Source organism: Mytilus californianus, unplaced genomic scaffold (genome assembly GCF_021869535.1).
Source record: "Mytilus californianus isolate M0D057914Y unplaced genomic scaffold, xbMytCali1.0.p SCAF_55, whole genome shotgun sequence".
NCBI classification, from domain to species: Eukaryota; Metazoa; Mollusca; class Bivalvia; order Mytilida; family Mytilidae; genus Mytilus; species Mytilus californianus.
Window position 1 is genome coordinate 818,575 of NW_026262707.1, and position 21,485 is coordinate 840,059.

General features: G+C 34.0%; 1 pseudogene; it reads right to left on the reverse strand.

The window, feature by feature from the left end:
* Positions 1-7,958: 7,958 nt before the first annotated feature.
* On the reverse strand, positions 7,959-8,617 carry LOC127703913 (uncharacterized; annotated as a pseudogene).
* Positions 8,618-21,485: the final 12,868 nt, after the last annotated feature.

The window sequence follows — 21,485 nt, forward strand, 5'->3', positions numbered from 1 at the left end:
TTTAAACTTAACTCAAAAATTGTGTTTACTAGTGTTAAGTGATAGGTCCTATAAATAGCTTACTGAGTTTCAAGTCTTAGGAGAACATGTAAATAATCACTAAATTGAACCTAGAAAATAAACTGGCATGGCATATATATATATATATATATATATGTATACCAGTTTTCAGCCTGTGATAATGCATCTCCAAACAATGAAAATTAAAGAAGTATCTCAATGTTTTTCAATGCGTAAAATGCAGCAGTGCCAGTTTAGCAATAACAAAATCTCCAAAATTTCAGCAGTGATTTTCCTTCATAAAATATTTGCAATCCTATTTTTACCAGTAATCGGTGATATGCAAGAATATTAAATGAATGTATTAATTTCTGAATTAACAGCAATTCTATTTGTCAAATTGTTACAGCAAAAAATCAATATCTTTATTTTACAGAATGAGTTTAGCACACATTAAATTTGTATGTTTGCATAAAATTATTCTCGTCTTAGGTCTGATCGCATTCCAAGAATTCAACAATTTATTTATAAAATAAAATTGAAATACAAATTTATGCCAAAGCATGAATTAAACCCTCTTCTAAATCATTGTTATCTTTAACATCAAATCATCATGATGTTTGATACTGCTGTAATTAATCAGCTTAGTTAGTATCATTGTGTGTAAAACCTAGTGAATAGAATAATGCACTACTGTATACTTTGAAAAGTATTTCAGGAAGTCTTTATCATGTTTATGTACATGATGTTTTTCATTTTATTTTTTTAATTGAACATAAATGTTTGGTATAGGTGATCAATGCTATATTTTTTCTTAGTTTTGAAATAAAAGATTACTTGTTCTTTTGCAAATAATGTTGCTTCTAATTCAATGAATTTAAGCAAACATGGTCCATTAATTATGTGTTTCAGCAATAAGTTAAGATATGAGCTAACAAGTATCTCAATAATAATAGAACTTTATAAATTACATGTAAAAAATTATTAAGCAAATGAATAATTCCACGTCTGTTACCCTTACACTTAAAGTGCATACAGCGCGAGCGACCTAGGAAACATTGTGTTTTGTCCTATTTGATTAAAGAACGGTCCATAATTTATTATTGTCAGCAATGGGTACATGTTATATTCATTCCCCTAACATAACTTCTTCAGTTTAATTTTAGTCTTGAACATTAACTATCGGTTGAACATGTACAATGTGACCTGCTTTCTACCATTTGAGAAATAAAAATGCAATATACTATTGGCTATCGTAAAAGAAAAACTGACCTGCTATTTCTTATTTTATTCTGCATATTATCTTTTGAGCATTTTCCACTATTCAAACAGTATTTAATTAATAACATGAAGTCAACAATGAACATTAACAGTTATCTTAAAATATAAACTTTTCTAAAATTAATTTCTAGCTGATTCTTTTTCTGTCCTTTACAATTTATTTTAATGCATTCAGAGATTAAGGATACATCATGAACCCTCATATTTTAGTAGTATTATGTAACTTTGTATTCAATTACACCCCAAGGGTGACTGGGGAATAGAAGTATGGTCACCATTGGTCTTCCTCCGACCGGCAGTAAACCCGTGCTAAAGTGGGGCGTCCGTTTGTCTGTGCGGGATGTACAAATTTGCAGCCACGTCCGGTCAGAATGGGGACGTTAAATCCGATGCCTCGTGTAAAGAGAGTGCCACGCTCTTTGCACATTAAGAACCCTTGCAACAACTCTTTGAGGGGTCCGTAGGTGACCTGTTGCAAGGCTAAATTTCTGTCCCTATCCAATATACCCTCATTTCCCGTGGCAGTCTAAATTTCTCCGACCTTAATCCCTAAATCTTTTACAGTACCTACCTATTGTATTTATTGTGAACTTGTTCTCGTCCTGAATATGCATGAAATATTTGCCACTGGACGTTAAGCAACCAACAATCAATCAATCAATGTATTCAATTACTGTTCATGCTGTATCATTGACATCAAAGTATCCTGAAAAAAAAAAATTTCCCTCACAACAACTTCTTAATTTTAGATCCCAAAAATTGCACATTCTACCTACATGTACACTGGTCTGTTATTAAGGAATGATTTTCTAAGTATTATCAGTTTAATTGTCTTATTTAACCACAGTTAAAGGCTCAACAGTACCAGTTATTTTTGTTGTTGGGTTTCTGTATGAGTTAAATATGAGGAGATGTGGTATGATAGGCTATTTCTTGATTCATGTCTTTCACCAGAAAAGATCATCAATTACAGATACTCTTATGACGTCATTTACCAGAAAGAAGGCGAGCATGTACCCCTGCACTATTTAAAGTCTGAAGCAATTTCAGGATCATCATTCTGCAGGGTAGTATAGAAATAATCTATGTTCCGTAAGTACGTATCTCAATTCGACTTGAGGGAGTAGACCATTTAATTAGATTTTAATTTCCCAAATATTTTGTGCAGTATAGCATAAATTTTTTTCCCGTTCGCTCAACATGGATTTCAAGTGACGATGCCTATATTTTTGTCTGGTAGTGATTGAAGTCACATGACAGATACAACTAACTACTGTATCTCGGGACTGGCATATTGCCAGTGAGAGAACTAACCCCAGGCTTAAAATGAAGTGGTAATAAGCTTCTTCTTCTTCGTATTTCCTTCCAATTAGGAACACCAAGTAGAAACACCAAGTAGAAACGGAGTTGTTTTCACTTGTATTATTTAAGATTATTTTTACAGTACTATATACATCGGATAGTTTTAAAATGTAAATATTTGATAAAAAGTGTCATCCATTAATATATATACAACACTATGGTGCAAAGCATGTGCAACATATATACATCCATATCCTTGGGTTATACTACAGGAAGGTTAAAATGTTTATAGAGTAAGCACATTGTCTAAAAGATAGCTCATGTTCAAAGCTAGCAAAGTTCTTCTTTCCTTCGGATAAGATTTTGTACAGTTAAAACGTTATTCTTATTTCATGCAATTCACCATAAAATAAAATTATATTTTAAAAGCACTATTTGGTTTCCTCACAAGTACGTCATGAATGTGGAGAATAGTTAAAACATAAAACAGTTACTTTCATGCAGCATTCAAATATTAAGATAAGGATAAGTTACTATATTATACTGTTTGTTTAAAAGTAGTATCTTTAAAATCTAAGAATGAATGCTGTTTATTGGTTGGGAACCCTTATGTAATATTCAGTTCTAATTTTAATTTCAGTCTTTTATGATGGATTTCATAGCACATTTCACTTGTTGCTTTTGTTATATGTACTAAATTTGATGAGGATTTCATTGTTTTACTGTAATAGCTGGGATCAACTATCAGCTGTGTTATTGACTGTTTATCAAAAAAGAATTCATTCCATTGTCTTAGTCCAATGTATCCATTGATGATGTTTTTTAATCTTAATAGATGTGTTTTTCTGACATCATGTAGCAGTATGCAACTTGTGAGCATGTGTATCATATCTTCCTCTTCTAGACCACATAATGGACATGTTGCAGTTTCTTTATTGTTACTGAATTTAGCTATGTTGGTTTTGTAGTAGGTATGTTACCGTATAGCGGGTTATTTTCACGGGTGTAAAATTTCGCGATTTAGGGGCAACAAAGTATACGAAAAATTTTGGCGGTTTTTATTTTTGCGGATTCTTTAATCCCAATTAAATATTTTGGCGGATACTAAAGTTAAAAAGTTGTAAAAATTGACAAACAAGTGTCCATTGTTATGGTTAAATAATTAAAATTGTTTTACCTGCATGGTCTTATTTATTGATTATATTTTGATACAGTTAATCAATAGAATAGGATACTTAGATATTTGTCACAGATGTACAAACTTCTTGTAAATGTTATGGTTGGTTAGTTACAATATTGACCGGACCTTTGATATACTAATTAGATTATAAAATCATCATGAGTGACTTGCAATTCTTATATAATTTGACACTAATTAACAAGGATAAAATACCTGACAAAGTACATTACACTCTTACATTATTTTTTTGTTATGTAACCAATTAACTAATTAACGCCTGACAGCCAGTGAACAATGGCCTTTTGCATTTATGTTGTTAAAATTAACATAAACCATTATTGATTCGACAAACGGGAATAAAAAGATAGTTTACAAAACGCTTTAGTTATTAGAAAGTACCGAACGTATGCATAGATTTTCGCAGAATTCAATTTCTCGATTTCCTCTTACCCGCCAAAATAAGCGAAAATAACCGGCTATACTGTATAGGACTTCATACAGTCTTAAATAAGTGTTGATAATATAAGTAAAACAGTCAATTCCAGATAGTAATACTTACAAGTACATGGTCAGTATGGACTTCTTATATATCAGCAACCTCCTGGAGCTCATCATTTCAGTTTCATTTTTTTCTTTTCATGAAAATATCATATACTTTCTGCCATGTTCTTAATGCAGAGATATTTTGACCTACCCAGCAACTGTGAAGTGCTACAATTTTAATGAACATAGCACATAAACAGTTACCAGCCAGGTAATGCCATGCGTTACTGCTGCCCGATTTTCTACGAAGCTATATAAAAATATAAATATCATATTCATGTTGAATTAAAATGCAAATTTACATCAATAAAGGCCATTATGTTCCAAAATAAATAACATAATGAATATATATACATACTAAACAAAAGTGGAAAAACTATAATATCTTGCTTAAATAATTAGGACCTTTAATATGTTGGTAGTCATCCAGATCCGTCTTAAAATATATCATGTACAAAATGTACATGCATACACATGTTACATACATGTATGTATAAAACTCAAAGCTGATGTTTTTAATTTTTTTTATCCAAAAGGCTTCTTAGTTTTTCTGTAAATTTCTGTTCCAAATACTCTTTCTATGGCGGTAACTTTTAAATTTTTCATCGAATGATTATGCTGAATGAAGTGGTTGGCTACCGGATCTTCTGTTTTCTTTGTTCGTGTTTTTGAAAAGTTCAATAGCATCCGTTGATATAGTGTATCACCCGTTTGTCCTACATATATAAGTTTATCGCATTTTGTACAATTAATTGCATATACTACGCCTACGGTTTTACAATTTATTTGTCCCTGAATGGTATATTCTTTCCCTGTGTTGTCACAAAATACCTTGGTTTCATTTATGTGTGAGCATAATGCACAATGTTTACCGCATGGTCCACATCCATTAGTTTGTTTATAAAATAGTAATTTATGCTTCTTGTGCACTAAGATGTCTTTTATGTTGTTATCGCGTTTAAATGCTACGATAGGCGGATTGGGGAAAATTTTCTTTAGCCTGTTGGATTGATGGAGAATTTTAAGATTTTTTCTTAGAATTGAATGTATATTTGGATGCGCTTTGGAAAAAGTAATTACTAAGGGTACTCTGTCGTTTTCTTTCTTTGGTTTGTACTATAATATATCTTCTCGGTTTAATAATGTCGACTTTTTTAATTGAACTTCAGTTGACGAGTTATTGTATCCACGTTTTCTCAGGTGCGTTTTTATTTCTCCTCTTCTTATTTTGTAATTTTCTTCTGTTGAGCAAATTCTTTTGACACGAATACCGAGTCCATATGGTATAGCATTTTTTACAGAATTTGGATGGCTTGACGAAACATGTAAGTACTGGTGTTTATCTGTTGATTTTGTATAAAGATCTGTTTTAAGTTGTCCGTTTTCTATGTGTACAAACACATAAAGGAATTGAATGTTTTCAGTTGAGTAACGCATTTCTGTTTTAATTCGCGGATGTAAGTTATTGGACATTTCGTGAAATTTTTTTAATTCATCTAAACCATGTTCCCATATTCCCAAAATGTCATCAACATATCTCCAATATGAAAACGGGTGTAAATTGCTGTTTTGAAATAATTTTTTTCCCATTGTCCGAGGTAGGTGCAAGCATAATTCATGCCTAGATGGGAACCAATAGCTGTTCCTTCGGTTTGTAAAAAGTGCTTTCCGTTGAAGCTAAAATTTTTATTTTCAATGACTAAGTCCATCATTTTAAGTACATCTTCAGTTGGGATTGATATATCAGATCGATTTTCTAATGCTGTTTTGCATGCTTCTCGTGCTTCTTTTCTTGGTACGCTTGGATACAATATAGTTACATCTAAACAAAACATTATTGCGTTGTCTGGTAATGGCTGTTGAATTGCATTTAGTTTGTTTAAAAAATCTGTTGTGTCTTTAATATAGGTGGGCAAGTTTCGAACATTTTCCGAAAGCTCGTTTTCGACTATTTCCGCGATTTTTTCTGTTGGATGGTTCCGCCCATTAATAATCGTTCTAACTGGATGTTTTTTTTTTTGTGTAATTTGAGATTGGCTTGTACTTTTCCGGGACATGTTCCTTTAGGTAATAGATATTTTTTCATGTCTTTGTCTATTATTTCTCTTTTACATAAATTTTCTATGAGTTTTTGTTTACTTTATTTTAATTTTTCTGTGTTAGATCCTTATCTATTGCTTTGTACGTATCGTTGTTATCTAATTCTTTTTCTACCTCTAGTTTATAATCTTCTAAGTTCATTATTACAACGCCGGATGATTTGTCGCTTGGTCGTATCACAATGCTTGTATCATACAACAGTTCCCGAATTGCCTTTTCTTCTTCAATAGTTATATTCATTTTGAATTTTCGGCTTAATCTACTTAATATTTCATCTTTTACGGTCTGAATATACTCGTCTAACCATCTTTCTTTTCCTGGGAAGGGTGTGAAAGTACTTGATAAGTTAAGCCTTTTTCAACTGATTTATATAGTTCGTTCTTATGTCTTTCTGGTATACCACTGTCCCAGGTTAGGGGAGGGTTGGGATCCTGCTAACATGTTTAACCCCGCCACATTATTTATATATGTGCCTGTCCCAAATCAGGAACATGTAAATCAGTGGTTGTCGTTTGTGTATGTGTTGCATGTTTTGCTCATTGTTGAAGGCCGTACGGTGACCTATAGTTGATAATATCTGTGTCATTTTTTGTCTCTTGTGGAGAGTTGTCTCATTGGCAATCATACCAAATCTTCATTTTTTATATATATATATGAACTAATTAAGCAACAGATTCACAATTAAAGTCATTAAATATGAAATCACTGAGCCTCCTCTAAAATCACGCGCCCCTCGGTGGTTCTTCAATTCCTGTGTGCCGACCTCATCTTGATTTTACCATAATTTAAATAGGGATTCCCGCAACCCAAATTGGTAAATCCTGGATTTCTGGACGTAAAAACAGACAATCCCGACGTATCGATGCAAGGGGTAAATTAAAACAACTAACATTTGTGATTCTACAAAACATATCGATATATGAAAAACAACGTTGATAAGATGCCACGTTGACAAGTGTCAACAGTTGTGGCTGCCTTCTTACGCAGCATTACAATTAACATTTGGTAGAAAAGTAATCCGAATATCGAACAATTAAAAATTAAATCGATTTTTTGAAATAGTTATTTCTTAATAATGTGTGTTTTATTACATCAGTAGTAGATGCCATTTTATTTTAATAAAATTGTACCGATGGTGCTTTGGTGTATCCAGGAGGGATAATCGATATTACTTCGTCCTCTTAAACTTAAAATGTTCTTGAAATACTGGTAGTATAGTATGTAGGTTGATTAATTTTGTTTGTAGCCTAACGTCCAGGGGTATTTTCAAATACGTCATTCATGAAACAATAAAATATAATCAAATCTATGGACAACGATTTAAACATGGAAGTCTAAAATCTTTGAGATCAAATTTTCGGACAAGGTTTCAACTGGACTAGATTTCATGAAAAAATACTGATTGAACTCAGTTACTGTTTACAAATGTAGAGATCTATAGTATGCTCCTTTGCAGAGGCGTCAACATTTAAGACATCTATTTCTGCTAGTGGAATAAGGGTATCAATAGAGTCTCTGCATTTTTCATTCCTCAAAACAAAGTTGTGTCGGATTACGATATTGTCATATCTAGTGGCATGTCTAGGTATTTAAGTCTCCTGAATTTCCCTTTAAGCAATGCAAAGCTCCTTTCGATCACAGATCTTGCAGCACCATGGACTACATTGTACTTCTTTTGGACTGATGGAAGCCTTCCATGATCTTTAAATGGCGTCATCAGAGCATGTGACAAAGGATAAGCTGAATCTCCAAGAAGGTTCAGGAACAGATGCAAGTAGATCAGACAAGTCACTGTTCCTAAACATCCTGGCATCACGGATGGAACCATGTATAAATTTCATGTTTAAATTGCATACACCTTGTAGTAAAACCGATGAATATCCCATTCTGTTGAAATAAGATTCTCGGTTTTCTTTTCTTCCTTTGATAGGAATATGGGAGTTATCCACATACCCAAAAATCCTCGAAAGCCATGGTGCCGCTGATTGTCAAGTGCCATAATGCCATTTGTTCAGTTGTTGGCCACATGACAAAATTTGTAATTTTAGTTGCCAGTACTTCCACAATGAATAACATGTGGAAGTGTAGGGACCCTTTGGACATTCCAAATCGATCAGCTACACTTCTGTATGACTCTTCTGTTTACAGGAGCCATATTACACTCGAAAGTTTGCTGATAAGCTCAACCACTCTGCTTTTTAAATCTGTCATTAACTCTTGAAGTATTTTATTCCAAGATATATTTATTGAACACTATTATCTGTCATAATTTATCTTCGCCTTTTTAGAGGGGAAATATTTCATATTTGGTCTACAGCTCGATTTTATTGAGTTGTAACCTTTAAGGACGTATTCTTTGACGTTTCTGTCTCGTTGAAATCTCGTTCTGGAATTATTTCCAAAACATGTGATACAAGTGAAAAATATCAATGCATTTTTAAAATACCATAATCAAACATGACTGTGAATAAGTTGTGTATTTACAATGAATAGTTTTCGAGTAATCCAGTTTTCAATTTTTACGACCAATCAAAGTGCAATGTTTCATATTTTTCCAATTCCTTGGCTTTCTCTTAGGGCTCACAGAAGGAGATGGCTAGCCAAACCACGCACTTTTACTTTTCGATTGTAAATTTAATGTTTTACAGAGGGCATGAATAAAGAACCTAACAGAAAACAATCCGTGTTTCTGAAACCGATGTAAAACCTGTAGAAAGTCAAACTGAGCAATCAATAGAATTTTCGCCGGTTTTGGTCGCCCACACCGGTCACGCTTGGACTAGAGTATCATCCAGCTGTAACTGCTGTGATTATAGATTTGCTAGAATTGTTTAGCTCTCTTAAACAGGTTCTATCGTTTTTTCCTACTCCACATAGAAATAAAAAATTGTAACAAATACCATCATGTGCTTCTCTGAGATAAAGAATGCACATACACCAGACCATGACTTACACAAAATGGACATAACAGAGGTGACCATACCCACTATAATGTGTGGTCAGAGGGCTTCAGTTAAGAACCAAAAGGGAAAAAAAGTAAAAAGTGTATCTCAACGTTGCCCAACCTACTCAAAAGAAAAAAGGCCACGGTGCAGAGAAAAGGGATTGCAACCATCGTGTTCTATTAGCCAAAAAATTTTCTAATCTACCGGTATTTAAAGTATAAAACATATTTTGTTTGTTCTGATATTAAGACAATATTCAGATATTTTCATATTCTGATAAATAGTGTTTGTCTTTCAGGGTCATGTTACAATCAGTGCTTTTGTATGTTATGCAGAGGATCACATGTCAACATAAAGGAAGACTTATCACACACACAAGCAGAAGGTTTTAAAGTTTGACGAAAGCAAGATTATACCAGACATATTATTTGATGTAAATTTCCATCTAAAGGAAAACTTAAGCCAGAATTTGATGTAGTATTCCAACATTTCTATGTATTTTCAACAAACAATGGGATGTCCAAGTGAGCTATGTCAAATGCTCCTCGGACAGAAAAGACTCATTTGCCACAACACAATGCTTTGCCTCAATCATTTAAAGAAGTTAAAAGCTTGATAAAGCCATTATTAATGCCTTTACAAAAGTTTGATGTCTGCATTAATGACTGCATTTGTTCAGGTCATGGATCAGTGGAACTTAAAAAGCAGCCAGTCACATACTACAACGAAGAAGAACGTAATTTAAGACAATTATTTCACGATAAGTCCAATAAAAATCAGCGAAACAATTTTCAGAAGACGACTGGGAGTATCACTAATGAAACGATAGCTATACCCATACACGTCGATCTACCAAATACTTTGGCCAGTGATATTCAGGATGTAGTGTCTGATGGAGGTGCTTCCATTAAGGACACAAAGAAAGATGTGAAGCCTTCTGAGCAAGAGCACATAGAGAAAGGGGGAAACAGTACCAAAGCAGGTATAATTTTAAATACAAAAAAAATTTGACCAGATAAGATTTCCAACAGAAACAACATTTTTTTTAAATATCTTATTAACTGATCTACTAAAGCTTTTCTTAATTTAAACATTTTATTACTAATGACAAACTAGAGGTGACGTTAAATTTAATATTCACCATTTCCTGCAAAATTTCCTAAATTTGACCCCTAAGATCTATTGTTAGCCATGTTGGTTGGCAGGTGGAGTTTCGGACACAGTTTTTCAACTAGATAACGTCGTGATAGTTGAGCCAAGTTTGGTAAAATTTGGTCCAGTAGTTTCTCAGAGTAGACGGTTTTTGTAAAAGTTAACAGACGACGACGGTCAGCAAGTGATGGGAAAAGCTGCTCTGTCATGATCATGTGAAATAATTCTAATTGATTAATGAAATAAGACATGTACATTAACCATAATAATGGAATATAGAGGATACTGATTTAGTTGGTCCAAACAGAGTATGTAATCAATGATTAATGTTTTAAGGCGGATGCTGTATTAGAAATAGTAACACAAAGAACCCAGGAAACCATTACGCTGAAACAAATATATCTGCAGGACAGTACTGGGGAAGTTGAAATTAGTATGTGGAGACAACTGGCCAGAAAGTTTGGTAGAAGTTGGGAAAACCCAAAAAGACTTTCCTGAAGCTGAATATCTATAAAGGAGAGATAAGCTTACATACAATCCCTCAAAGTACACTTGAGGTATGTGTTTGATAACTTTACATGTAATCTTTATTTCCACAGACCACTATTAATGTTACTGTTCCATTACAAATCAGTCGCTTAAAATATAACATTGATTGATTGATTGTTGGTTGCTTAACGTCCAGTGGCAAATATTTCATGCATGTTCAGGACGAGAACAAGTTAACAATAAATACAATAGGTAGGTCTTGTCATAATAGAGGCAATTCGGGATGATGGTCGGCGAAATTTGGACTGCCACTGGAAAATGAGGGTATACTGGATAGGGACAGAAATTTTGCCTTGCAACAGGCCACCTTTGGGGGTAATATATAACAAGACTATAATTGATTTACCACGACAGCAACCTAACATTGAATGAGTTTGTCTTGACAGGTCCACAAAACAATCTATTATATGAAATTGAAACACAACTATTACATTGTATCACATTTGAAAATCAGATAAAATTCTGAAGTACAATAAGTGAAAGTTATCCTTTAATATTTACATTGATTGATTGTTGGTTGCCTAACGTCCAGTGGCAAATATTTAATACATGTTCAGGACGAGAATAAGTTAACAATAAATACAATAGGTAGGTCTTGTCATAATATAGGCCATTCGGGATGATGATCTGGAAAATGAAGGTATATTGAATAGGGACAGAAATTTTGCCTTGCACTGTATCTGATTGATTTGAGTTTTTTTTTATCTCTGATTTGTTAATAGTAGTATATTTTTACTTGTCTGGTGCTGCTGGTTGTCAAAACGCAGTAGCACATATTGACACATCCAAACAAATCATACTTAGCCACAAAAGATAAATGTAACAACTTTCATAACATCTATTTTAACGAAAATGAAAGGACTGTGAAACAGGCATATGCTATTGGAAATGGGTTTATTTTTACCCAAGATATGCTTGCCTTGGTCCATAGGGAAGAGCAGTATGCAACGGGTTTGGTAGTTTTAAATCAATTTTCAACACCATTAATCACACAAAGAGCCATTCAAATGAGGAACATGCTCCTGCTCAGTTTACCCCCAAGGGTGACTGGGGAATAGAAATATGGTCACCATTGGTCTTCCTCCGACCGGCGGTAAAACCCTCGCTAAAGTGGGGCGTCCGTTTGGCTGTGCGGGATGTACAAATTCGCAGTCACGTCCGGTCAGAATGGGGACGTTAAATCCGATGCCTCGTGTAAAGAGAGCGCCACGCTCTTTGCACGTTAAGAACCCTTGCAACAACTCTTTGAGGGGTCCGTAGGTGACCTGTTGCAAGGCTAAATTTCTGTCCCTATCCAATATATCCTCATTTCCTGTGGCAGTCTAAATTTCTCCGACCTTGATTACGGAGTCCCCTATTGCAGAACCTACCTATTGTATTTATTGTTAATTTGTTCTCGTCCTGAATATGCATGAAATATTTGCCACTGGACGTTAAGCAACCAACAATCAATCAATCCTGCTCAGTTTTCATGTTTTGAAAATGGCTGCCTCAGCACTTTCAATTTATACAGGGAACTTGAAGATCAAATGATTATTGGTCATCATGAATTAGAAGAACTGAATGAAGGTACATATGATCAGGTTAGAAGACAATGGGCTAAATGCTGCAACGAAGTAGTTATCAGCGAAAAAAACCTTACTTTAATACAATATAAATGGTACAATGGTTCAAAAATGTTTTGGTCTTTGGACAATGAAATAATTTATTTGTGATAAGAAATTTTCTTTAACTTATGCTTGATGAATATATTCACACATCAATTAACTGAAAGGTACTGACAGGTTTATATGAATATAATTAATGTTTTGTTTTGTAGGAAATATAGGTTTAAGACATACAGAAGATTTGTTCAGTGAATATGGCATCGTCTTGGACGTAGCACCAGGATGATCTTGCCTACATGTGATGTTAAAAAAATAAAGGCAGTTTCTTATCAGGGGCCGGTTGTTCGTGTCATCAAAAAGTTTCAACGTGGCGTTACTTAACGAATAGTTAAAAAGTTGCTGTTCAACTTGATTTAACGCTAGCGCTTACGTGACCGTTAGTACATCTTAACCCGTCGTTACATTTAAACTATGGTTTAGAGGCTATTTTAGTTACCAAAAATTCAGATTTTCGGAACTTCCTCCATAAACAAATATGGCCGACTTAACGTTTGCAATTCAGTTTACTCATATTGTAAAAAAAAAAATTGGGAAAGAAAGCCTACTTTCTCTGAGGCTGAAATCAGTGTCCTCCAGGATGAAGTGGAGAAAAATTATGGAGACATCAATAACAAATTTAGCAGTGCTGTCAGAATCAAAAGGAAGACAGCAGTATGGACCAAAATTACTATGATAGTGTATGCTCTTGGTGTTGCCCATAGATCTGTTAAGATTGATTGATTGATTGTTGGTTGCTTAACGTCCAGTGGCAAATATTTCATGCATATTCAGGACGAGAACAAATTAACAATAAATACAATAGGTAGGTTCTGTAATAGAGGCGTCTGGGATTGAGGTCGGAGAAATTTAGACTGCCACGGGAAATGAGGGTATATTGGATAGGGACAGAAATTTAGCCTTGCAACAGGTCACCTACGGACCCCTCAAAGTTGTTGCAAGGGTTCTTAACGTGCAAAGAGCGTGGCATTCTCTTTACACGAGGCATCGGATTTAACGTCCCCATTCTGACCGGACGTGGCTGCAAAAAATGATACATGTAGTTTTAAAATAATAACATGCATATGATGGTTTCTAAAGAGGATTATGTATCGGTGTTGGGATTATGTATCAATTATTTAACTATGAAATACCAACATTTATTACTAAAAGGACAATTCTTATTGAAACTATTTAATTCATTTAGAAACTGAAATATAAAATAATTGGTTGTCCATTCATATTTATAGTCTGCATAAGCTTTAAATAAAATAAAAATTTCTTATTTTTCAGAAGGCAGAACGAAATAATAATTTACTTGGCAATTATTGAATAAGGGACAATAAAAAAACACCAACAAATCGACAATGACTTCTATATATTTATATATCATCAGATCGAGAATCAGAAGAGGGGGTCATTACCCAAAGCCATCTTTGCGGACGTTGAAATTCAAGGAGTACAAATCAAAACTTGCTATAAAATATATTGAACATTGCTCAACCAAATGCAGACCACTCTTGATGAAACGCGCAATAGATCTGTCCATAAAGCCCATTCCAGAGGTCAATGAGGAAATGCAGTAGATGGTCAGGGACACTACTTTATTTTATATATAATATTAAGCTCAAACAGACTATTAATATTGCGCATTTGGCAGCGCAACTGTGATTGGCAAGCATTATAATGTTTTTATCCATTCATAAAAACAGTATGTGAAAGCATTGCTCCATCTCAGGGTGTAGAATTGATGACTCAATTGTATCAAAAAGTAAAATCACAAAAATACTGAACTCAGAGGAAAATCAAATCAAAGCATAAAATTGAAGACTATTGAAACTAAACAAAAAGATGCAGTTACAGAGACAATCATATCTGCTTAAAAGAAATTGCTTAAAAGAAAGCAGAAGATAGTGATGCAACTAGAAAATATGCTTCAACTCGTGGACGAGGACAGTATGTTACTCCACCAAAGATCACGCATTCGCCTTTCAAAACAGAAAATTTATCATTTCATTGAATTTATTTCTACTGCATGTTATCTTCAAGTAGTTGGATTTGGATCAAGACATTATACATTGATCACCTTTTTCTGATAAAAATAATTTTAGAGAAAAACATTTGACAATTACGGGATTATTTCGTAAAGGTCTGGAAATCAAAATAAATAAAACTGTTTATTTAAAGAATATATAATAAAAGAAGATGTGGTATAATAAACTGTTTATCATTATTATCTGAAATCCATCCCCGACTCAAACAAGGCGACCTATCAAAACATTTCCATTCAACACATACGCTTCTGCATCTATGTCTTTTAGTCTTGCTTAAAAAAACATGATATATGTATAACCTTGCATAATGGTATGGGGTAGTCTTAACCTTCGTTTTGTCCGTGAATCTACCTATTGAAATGTAAATTGGATTCGATATTCCAATCCATCAAGGACCATAAATCCTGATTAGGTAAAATGAAAAAAGTCAATCTGGAAATTGACATTTTTATTTTGACTTATTCTAATAATGTAATATATGTTCAAAAATTTCACCAAGTATTCACATTTCATTATATCTCCAAAACGAGTTTTCTGACTTAACTGGTTGTAAAATTCAAGCTCAAAATAAAGTACAGGATGAAGTTAATTTGTAACATTTGTTTGCATTGATGATAAGGCTATTGTACCAGTTGGGGTACACCAGGGTCCAGTTGTTCAAAAGTGTCGTTAAATTTAACGACAATTAAGCCTAAAGAAGTCGTCAAATCTGAACGCAGTCGCTAACTAATCAATGCGTTAAAAAATGTTCAAAAAATGTTAACGACAATGTTACCTAGTGTTTAACTTTGACGATGTAATTAAAATAAATAATACCCACAATTTTTAGAAAAAAATCAACTTCCTGTATTATTCAACATGGCCGAACATATGTCTGTAAAAATACAAGGGAGAGGAAATTAAATTTCACTGCTACTGAGAGCAACCTCATTAGTGAGCTGGTTACAACACACCTAGACCTTCTGCAAGGGAAGCATTCCCCAGAAGTGACCAACGACAAAAAGCAGGAAATGTGGGTAGACATCACCAGCAAGGTCCATGCCTTGGGGTCTGCCTCAGGATAGAAACAGAGGTGAGGAATCGATGGAGAAACCTTAGTCGTGGGGCAAAAGTTTACCAATCTGCAGAGGGAAAGGTCACAAACTGGTGGTGGTTCTCTTCCTACCCAGCCTTCCCAGGCAGAGGTGAACATCATAAACTGCATGAAGGACACTGCCTCTTTCCGTGGAGTTCCCGGTGGTCTTTTTTGACTTTCCTTCCATCATAATCTTTTCACCCTGATTCATCAATTTATAAACTTTTCTCTTTTTCTCTCTTAATACCATGTCACTTGTCATCGTTACCCGTGTTTATTAACGAGTAAGTGAGATTTATAATTACCGCTGATTTTTATTATCAGGGTGACGTCTAAAGGAAAATACGACGAGTAACCGTTCCTGATCTACTGATCACCTAATTAGTACCATGTATTCGAAAACCAGTTCAGAAAACAACTTGGGTTATCTCGCTTGGAAATGTCCAATATTGTTGAACATGTTTTCCTCGGAGTTCAGTATTTTTGTGATTTTACTTTTTGAGTGGTTCTAGTTTTATCAATACAGAATCGGGTACATAATTCCTTAAATAATGGTCTGTGTGGATTTGTCTGGGAACACCAAATCTTCTGGAGTGCAAATGTGGCCTAGTCTTTGTAGTATTAAGAATTTTGAGCCTTTAGTTGTTGCTCTTTATTGTGGAAATTCAAAGCCTTGTACAATAAATGAATACCTTGATGATTTTTTGCATGAACTTTCTGGACTTATACAAGATGGATTAAGGTTTAATGAAACTGATTTTGATATAGTTTTAGAAGCTATGATTTGTGATGTGCCAGCAAGAGCTAACTTGAAAAGCAGTAAAGGACACAATGCTTATTACAACTGTGAAAGATGTGTAATAAAAGGCACACGGAAGGGTCGAGTAGAGTTTAACATTAGTGATGATTTACCTCCTTTGCGTTCTGAAGCAGGTTTCAATAACTTTGAATACACTGATCATCAAGTTCGGTTATCACCGTTAGTGCATGCAGGTATATCTTGTATTAAAATTTTTCCACTGGACTACATGCATTAAGTTTGCTTAGGAGTGGTAAAGCGAATTTTACAATTTATTAAACAAGGTCCAAGAGAGTGTAGACTTTCTCACCAGGAGATTCAAGTTTAATCCGATCGACTGTTGTCTTTAAATGGGAAAATGCCTAGAGAATTTGCAAGACAACCACGCTCTCTGTATTATTTAGATAGATGGAAGGCTACTGAGTTCAGACAATTTATTGTATACAGGCCCAATAGTTGTGCGCTCACTTGTCTCAAACCAACTATATGACCACCTCCTGTCATTAACAGTTGCTATTTCAATACTCTTGGAATCTAAAGATGACCGTAGAAATTCACAAGTTGAATATGCAAGAGAACTACTTATATATTTTGTGCGGAACTGTCAGTTGGTTTATAGAGAGACATTTGTGTCTTACAATGTCCACTCATTAATACACTTGACTGATGACATAATGAACTACAACCAACAAATCAATGAATGATTTATGTGCTTTTCCATTTGAAAACCATTTGCAAAACTAAAAAAGAAGGTAAAGAAAGCTCAAAATCCTATTGCACACGTAGCAAAACGATTGCATGAATTGGAAAAAGCTAAGTGTAGACAAATACCACAAAAAATCCATATATATGTATCAACAAGAAAGAAGGACAGTTGCTTTTTATTGAAAAACAATAAGTTTGCCTTCATACAGGAGAAGCGAAATGACAAATTTATGTGTGATGTTTTTGAACGCCATAATTAAGTAAGTTTTTTTCTAAACCATGTGACTCTAAGATATTGGACATTTTATTACCAAAAGATATTAGGAGAGGTTCACAAAGGATTTCATTGGACCGTAATGATTTCCAGAGAAAGGTTGTTTGTCTACCTTTTGACAGAGGTTACCTTCCAATACCAATGCTGCACATCATGGAACGTTTCTGAACACTTCTAGCACATGTAGAAATGTAATTGTCAGCTTGGGTAAGTGTGTTTTAATGCATCACTGCATGCTCATTCATGAATGTATTGATTCCTTATAGTTTTTGATTGCAATAGCTAAAAAATGTTAGATCTCACTTTAATACATGGAAACTTGTCCAGAATTGCATGTATTGGTAGGTAGTGCATGATGTACATTTAAAGTAATCAAAGATATCAAGAGATGAAGAAAACTTTTTTTTCTGTAAAAAAATGGACTTAAAGGCTCAAACCCATGTCAGCATTTAAAAAACATATTGGTACACTTTACACATGAATTTGAGTCAAGATCATGAAGATAAAGCAAATGACCTGTATTTTTTTAACTTGATAAGAAATTAAATAAAAATTTTAACAAAAATATGTTATTCATAGTTTTGCATTTAAAAAAAAAATCATAGAATTGATACATTTTTTGTACATGTGATAGATAATGCAAAATTTCACTTCAGATACATTTCTACAGACTCAATATATTTCATTTACATGTACCCTGAAAATCCAGAGGTTTATCTTGAAGTTGCACTGTATTATTCAAGTGTGTTTTTGACCTTGTTTTGATGACTAAATTTTATTACAGCCAATACAAGAAACAGTTGAGATGGGGAAAAGTGACGTAATTTGATATAATTTTATGACGTCAAGCCAATATGACCGTTACATTTGTGACACATTAATTAAAAACATAGCACTGTTTTTTCTTTGGTCTTTTTTTTTGAAAAAGATGCAGCAATAAGGAAAAGCTTGCAAAAATTAAAACATGGACATATATGTGTCCCTCCGGCAGCAAGAGGGTTAACCAAGTTAAGGCGTGTCTTCTTTTTTCAAATTCTGGATTCGCATCTGACTGTTTTCAAACTTGTCTCAAAGGAAAACTTCACTTTTATACATATATATCAAGGGCGGATTTAGGGGGGAGGCTGGGTCCCTCCCCCCTTTTGTGGGAAAAATTTGGTTGATTATATAGGGAATCACCTAAGCATGACTGGAGCCCCCTCTTTTTTCCCCCTTACAAAAAGTTGTGTATCCGCCAATGTTTATGAATAAATATATATAATATTATGCAGGCCTTGGCCTTTACCTTTGTTTACTTTGTTTACTTCTGATCTGAAACGTGTTCGGTCTCCAATTGTTGTGATTCCCAGTCGCGACAAGTCTGTGTCTGTTGAGATGCGACATGTTGCTAAATTGTCAACTTTACTTTCAACAAAATTGTTAAACAAAGTAACTTAAATGGATGTTTGTCAGCACTGCTTCGACTGCGTCTACGTTAGTTAGCGTCGACGCCATCTTAAATTATAATTATTTAAACATCGGATCGGAATCAGTTTTGATTGATTGATTGATTGTTGGTTGCTTAACGTCCAGTGGCAAATATTTCATGCATATTCAGGAAGAGAACAAATTAACTATAAATAAATTAGGTAGGTTCTGTAATAGGGGCGTCCGGGAATAAGGTCGAAGAAATTTAGACTGCCACGGGAAATAAGGGTATATTGGATAGGGACAGAAATTTAGCCTTGCAACAGGTCACCTACGGACCCCTCAAAGAGTTGTTGCAAGGGTTCTTAACGTGCAAAGAGCGTGGCATTCTCTTTACACGAGGCATCGGATTTAACGTCCCCATTCTGACCGGACGTGGCTGCAAATTTGTACATCCCGCACAGCCAAACGGACGCCCCACTTTAGCAAGGGTTTTACTGCCGGTCGGAGGAAAACCAATGGTGACCATACTTCTATTCCCCACTCACCCTTGGGGGGACGTATACCGTATAATCCACGTGGTATAATCATTCTAATCATAATCATGTTCATTGACCATAACAACGATGAAAGCACGTCATATAATGACGTTTTGACACCATATAATGAAGTAAGTCTAACCACATAATATAATGATAAGATCACATCATATAAAGATGTTTGCACACAATATAATGGAAAATGCACATAATAAAAAGATATTTCTACATAATATTAAGATGTTTGTACATAATATAAGTGAAAAATCACATAATATAAATTTGTTTGCACATAATATAAGGAAAAACGCACATAATATACAGACATTTGCACAGCATATAAAGTCATTCGTGCATAATATAAAAACAAAATCACAGCATATACGGATGTTTGCACATCATATAATGTAGTAAATCGAACCACTAATATAATGATAAGATCACATCATATAAAGATGTTTGCACATAATATAACGGTAAACGCACATAATATAAAAAAGACAATTGTTCATCATATAAGGATGTTTGGACATCATATAAGGATACATGCACATTATATAAGTATATATGCACATCATATAAGGATGTATGCACATCATATTAGTATATATGCACATCATTTAAGTATATATGCATATCATATAAGTATATTTGCACACCATATAAGTATATATGCACATCATATAATGTAGTAAATCGAACCACTTAATATAATGATAAGATCACATCATATAAAGATTTGTGCACATAATATAACGGTAAACGCATATAAGAATATTTGCACATCATATAAGTATAGATGCACATCAAAAAAGTGTATATGCACATCATATAAGGATATTTGGACAACATATAATGTCAACTGGACACCATATAAAGGTTTGTACACCTCATATATTGACAAATGCACATCGTATAAGGGTAAAATCACATCATATAATGGCAAATGGACATAATAAGACAGTTTTGGCGTTCCATAAGGAAGACTTGACTGACATTCCGATATTCTTCAAATGGCTGATATATTGTTCTTTGTTCCAATGCATGGGATCATTTGAATCATGCATCGCTGGCCACTCATTATAAAACGGTATCGATAATCCACAAAATATTCTGATTTTCTGGATCGTTGTACTGGATGGTCCTACCTTTGATTGTCCTGGTTTCTCTCTGAAATAGCATACAAAGAAAGTATTGGTAAAAAAACACGCATAATAAATTTTAATTTCTATAATATTATGGGTCCTCAATGTTCTTTTAGTTCCTACTTTATTTGGCCTTACAATAATTTTGATTTGAGTGTCACTGACGAGTCATGTATAGACGGAACACGCTTCTGGATTTAGGTCATGCATGATATCATTCAAACAAATCGTATTTCACAATCTACAACCTCCAAATAATATTTATTATTTGAAAAATACTTTTAACTTACACATTCACTTCATCTGGTACAATTTTCACTGGCAGATTGCTCCAGTTTAACAGCCAGTTTGTTCAATTGGTTCAAATTCTCGATTTAGAAGCATTTAGTGCACTTATTTTTTATTAAATTTTTCTTTAACACTAGAATATGTTTTTAGAACTCCTGAGTTTTCCCTACTATGTACATTTTATGCCCCCTGATCCTCAATATGTTTCTCTGTTTCTGAAACTGAAATGTAGAAGATAATAACAAATCATTATGACATTAACATGAAAAGCAATCATAACAGCACTTATAGCATAAACACAGATGAATAAAATACATGTTTAACCTGCTGCATTTTAAATACATCTGGTTTAAGTCAGGAGTGTGCGGCTCAGTATATGTCATTTGTTGGTGTGGTTCATAGCTAGGGTTTTTTGTTTGATATATAGATTAGACTGTTGTCTAGTCATTCGAGGCCATTCTTTAGTTTGCTGTTCAGTGTGAGCTAAGACTCCATGTTGAAGGC